At 53.4% G+C, this 4950-nt stretch overlaps 1 long non-coding RNA gene and 1 other non-coding gene across 2 annotated transcripts; both read left to right on the forward strand.

Annotated features, from left to right (window-relative positions):
* The first annotated feature begins 832 nt into the window (after nt 1-832).
* LOC130258665 (uncharacterized) lies at nt 833-2635 on the forward strand. The gene is made up of 3 exons (XR_008841530.1): nt 833-1281; nt 1555-1764; nt 2354-2635. It is a non-coding gene; the product is annotated as an uncharacterized LOC130258665 (long non-coding RNA).
* On the forward strand, nt 2014-2216 carry LOC130258995 (small nucleolar RNA SNORA74). The gene has a single exon (XR_008841569.1). It is a non-coding gene; the product is annotated as a small nucleolar RNA SNORA74 (small nucleolar RNA).
* Nucleotides 2636-4950: the final 2315 nt, after the last annotated feature.

Below are 4950 nucleotides of genomic sequence, written 5' to 3' on the forward strand. Positions count from 1 at the left end.
AACACAGCCGTGTCCTGGGTACAACAAGCCCAGGGCTTCCCGGGACAAGGCAGGATCAGGCTGAGCAGGGAAGAGCACCCCATATCCAGGAAGAATAGCTGCCTGCCTTGGGCTGAAAATAGCCCGTGAAGCATTTGAAGAAGACAGAGCTGGAGTGGATGATTGCCTGAGGCAAAGCACAGCTCCAGCGGAGTTCATTGCTGAGCTCTGAGAGCATAAGCACACGAGGAGCATGGGGGAGGGATACCAGGCTTTCTGGAAAGGCCTTGAAGTGTCTCACTGGAGCAGAAAGCCCAGAGAAAAACTTCCTTTGAATGGATACCCAGTGAGGGAGGTCACAGTTACACTGCTGTGCCCAGACATGGACACACAGAGCACTGGGCTGATGTTAAGGCATCCAGTGGAGGCCAGGGAAGGTGTGGAATTGTGCTTCTCCCAGCGAGGCACTTGGCAGTACCACAACTTTTTCTCTGCTTATTTCAGGGCTGGGTTTTTTGCTGCTGGCAGCTGTTTTTGAGCTGACACTTCTATCTCCTGTGCCTGAAGTGGGACACATCAGGGGCAAGCAGAGAGGCAGCTCACCAGCCCTCTGCTTCTCATGAGCTGGTGCTTGAGTTCAGTTATCCCACAGACCCTGTGTTTCCTGCTCTGGCACTGCCAGGGACGCTGTAAGCGTACCAGGCCGGGCTGGACATGGCTTGGAGCAACCTGAGATAGTGGAAGGTGTCCCTGCCCATAGCAGGGGGTGGGAGCAGATGGTCTTTAAAGTCCCTCCCAGCCCAAACCGCTCTGTGATTATGGAGGGTTTTTCCCCGCCCCGGAGGGAGCGGCCGAAGCCGCGGGGCGGTGCCTGTGGAATCACCTCGGCAGCGCGGCCGGGCCCGGCCTCTCTCTGTGCCCGCGGCCGTGAGGGGAGGGGGCGGCTGTGGGCGGCCATGGCCCTTCTCTGCCATCCCTGCCGTGAGGGGAAGGAGCGGCTGTGGGCGGCCATGGCCCTTCTCTGCTACCCCTGCCGTGAGGGGAAGGAGCGGCTGTGGGCGGCCATGGCCCTTCTCTGCTACCCCTGCCGTGAGGGGAAGGAGCGGCTGTGGGCGGCCATGGCCCTTCTCTACCCTCCACCGTGAGGGGAAGGAGCGGCTCTGCTCGGACATGGCCCTTCTCTGCCCCGCCGTGAGGGGAAGGAGCGGCTCAGGTCGAGCATGGCTCTTTCCCCGCCGCCGTGAGGGGAAGGAGCGGCGCTGCGCGGGCCCGGCCGCCATGCGGCGCCGCCGCCGCCATGTGGTGAGGCGGGGACAGGGACGGGACGGGTGGCGGCGGCAGCGGGGCTGGACACCTGAAATACTCACTTTTTGTAAATTAGCTGTTTCTGCTGGCCGGCAGGCTCTGCAGCCCGCGGTACCCTGGGATTGGGCGTGTTCCTCGGCTGTACCTCAGCCTTTTGCTCGGTTTGCTGATTTTCGTCCTGTGCCACAAGCGGTATTGTTGATGTTGAGCTGTATGAATGCAGATGGAATTAATGCATTGTTTGCGGTATTTCTGCTGTCCTCTCTTTAGGCCTTCAGCCGATGTGGAGGATCACGGTGACCGGAGCTGTGAGTGATCGGGAGCAGCCCTGAGGTGACCCGACCTCATCGGGTGAATCCCCCGAGCTGAGCTGTGCTGTGCTGGGACAGCCAAGTGGGGCACCGGAGCCTGCAGAGAGGAGATGTAAAGAGAGAACCTGCCCGTGAGGCACAGGGAGAGCTCTGGTGCAACGTGGGTGAGGTGTGACCATGAGCCAACCAGGGAAAATGGGCAAAAGTGTTTATTTTGCTGCCTTGAATTAACTAAAAGGCCTCTACTGGCTCCTGTGCTAGCCTCGGGTCCTCAGGGTGAAAATAACATGGTTTATCCAGCGATAGGTGTAGCTTATTTATTGTTCTTGCTGGATGAAGCCTTAATGAGAGGAGGCATTGCCAGAGAGGTGCCTCCTTTTTTCTGCCCTGTAAAGCCCCTAGTTTTGTTATTTTTTCTCCCAGCAGTAGTCAGCTGCCCGTGGCTGCTCAGTGCCTGTGCCAGTGTTATGCTGCTGGGAGAGAAAGGTGCTGCTGAGCTCTCCTGGCACCAGCGGGGCCGTTCTGGTGCTCGGTGGTGCCAGGTTTTGGCAGCACTCTGCATGCCTGAGAGTGGAGTAACTCCTGCCCGTGGAGTTAGAGCCTAGATTGGATGCAGACAACACACAGAAAATAATCTGTTGCAGATATTTTAGTGTGTCTCTTTTATATAAAAATAAATACCAGCTAATTAACTGCTCTGTGATAATGGCTGGACGAGGCTCCTCCTTTCAACTGTCTTTATTGTGTTTTTATTACAGGTGAATTGGTGTGGGGCTTGCTGGAGCAGCAGGAGTGGTCAGAAGAAAAGCTGTCAATGCTGCTTTGAATGGTGTTGAGATGAAAACCTGGAGACCACAGCTTAAATGGGACACCTGGAAAAGAATTTGTTTTCAGGATGTGGATGTAGGAATTGGAAACATCAAAGGGGATTTGGGGCAAGGTGTAACAAGAATGACATATACAATTTATTGTTAATATCCTCTCACTGCTTGTTTAAAATATATTTTTATATGACCTCAATTAAACATATTTATATTTTAGCTTGCTTAGTTTATTTTTCTTTATCTTACAAGGCTGTTGGTGCAGCAGGATTTGAGAGTGATGTTGAATTCCTGTGGGAGACTGGAGAGGCTGTAACGAGGTACCAGTTCTCATGCCTAGGCCTGGGGGGAAGGCTGGAAAAGGCTGATGAATGTGTAAATACATCAGAACTGGTGGGGAGGGGCAAGATGACTGACAGGGTTTCAGACAAAAATGGTGTTTAAATGCAAAAGTTGGAACCAAAGGAGTGTGTTGCTCTCTCCAAGATGAGATTTGGATCCATTTGGATTCCATACAGTCTTCTGGAAAACCCTGGGTTTGTGAAATAATCCTTAAATGTCTTCAGACTCTAAATGTTTAGCCACCTGAATACCCAGAGCTTTGAATGCACAGCTTTTGCACTGCACATGCAGTACTTGTTAAAGTATTCAACATTAGGGAAGAAACTTTTTCCTGCAAAACTAATCAAGGCTTTCCCTGTGGATTTATGTTATGCCCAGCAATTTTCCTCTTTCCCAGGCAGGTGCCATGGGACTGGGTGTCTGCTGCTCTTAGGTGGGGGGTTCTGCCTGCTGGCAGCCAAGAAACATTGACTGTGTTGGGGGGCTCTGCTGCTGGACCAGGTATTCCCAAAAGTGGCAAAAACCAGGGAATATTGGGCTCTTCCCAGTAACCCATCCAGCCCTGCCCTCTGGCAGTGGGAGCCATTCCCTGTGTCCTGTCCCTCCATCCCCTGTAAATCATCTCTCTCCATGTTTCCTGCAGCTCCTGCAAGGCCACACTGAGGTGACCCCAAAGCTTCTCCTGTCCAGGTGAACAATCCCAGCTCTCCCAGCAGAGCTGCTCCATCCTCTGCCCATCCTGGAGCCTCCTCTGGCCTGGCTGCAGCAGCTCCAGCTCCTGCCTGTGCTGGGGCAGCTCTGCAGGTGGGGTCTCACCTGAGCACAGGGGACAGAATCCCCTCCCCTGCTGCCCATGGGGGGTTCTGGACTGGGGCATGTCCAGCTTCCACCTTTGTGCACAATTGGAAAATAAAAAATAGGGAATTCCTGAAGGTTCTCCAGTGGTCAGCACAGGTTTCGGGGTCTGGAGCTCAAGGTGTCACCTGTAGCAGGAAGGGGACAGTCAGCACCGTGCAGCTCCTTCTGCAGCACAAGAGTGATTGGTAAAGGTCAGAATGAGTCACCTCAGCCCTGCTCTGGTGCCTTGAGCGAAGCACAGCAAAGGGAATTGGGAGAGAACCCATGAGGTCCAAGACTGGCAGTGAAATAAAGCCAGGAAATGCAGCAGGACCTGCATTTGTACTCGGGAAATGCCAACCTGATTTATGGTTCTGTTAGGAGCACCGTACATTTTGCAATCTATATATGACTTCTACCAGGGAAAAGTGGCTGAATTGCTTTACATTTGCACTGCTTTTACTGCTCTGCAGCATCACAGGATTGTTAACTCAGATTGATGGGCTTGTTTTTGAGCACTTAATTGTTTTTTTACCCTGAGCTTGTTAAGAGGTGGATTTCTTGTGATTGTTCTCTGAGCATTTCCATGGTATTTCAATGTGTATATTGTACCACTTCCATTTTTCTGAAATACCGAATGTGTAATTGTTTCATTGTGCTCTCCAACCACTTAGAGAAGAAAAATCAGCCTGTGATGAATTGAAGAGGCAGATTTTTCCTTTCTCCTGGAACTTTCCCTGAATTCACATCACACCCTTGCCTTCATAAAGCTGCTGGAACCCAGCGGTTTCCATGCTAATGGAGAAACCGGTTCCTTAGCCACAAAATTAAATAGGTAAGAAAGATGTTGACTGTGAAAGAAATCCAGATGAGTAGTACTTGAGGGTTTGTGTGAGTACTTTGGTCACAGCTCACGGATTTCAGGAGGACAGCAGCACAGGGACCTCTCCTCATCCAGCACAAGGTGGCAATGTTGGATCAGAGGAACAGCGCAGCCTCGCACACGGGCTGCAGGGCCTTTTTACCAGAATCTTCCACCGAGCCTCACAGCCAGCAAGAGCCCAGTTTTGAATATTTTAGCGATGGTGACACTTGCGTTGTGCTCAAAGCAGCCTCGGGCTGGGTGCCCGTGAACGTGCCCTGGGACACAGAGAGCAACGTGGGGGCCAGAGGATACTCTAGATGTCCCGGGCACCCTGGATATCCCGGGGATTCCCCGGGTACACCCCGGTGCCGGCGGCGCCGCTCCCCGGAAGCGGCCGAGGGGAGCCGCGAACCGGCGAACCCGGCGCTGCCGGACCCCGCACTCCTCCCGCCGGGGGCGTGGCCTTCTCCGCGCCCCGCCCCCCGCGCCT

Source organism: Oenanthe melanoleuca, chromosome 13 (genome assembly GCF_029582105.1).
Source record: "Oenanthe melanoleuca isolate GR-GAL-2019-014 chromosome 13, OMel1.0, whole genome shotgun sequence".
NCBI classification, from domain to species: domain Eukaryota; kingdom Metazoa; phylum Chordata; class Aves; order Passeriformes; family Muscicapidae; genus Oenanthe; species Oenanthe melanoleuca.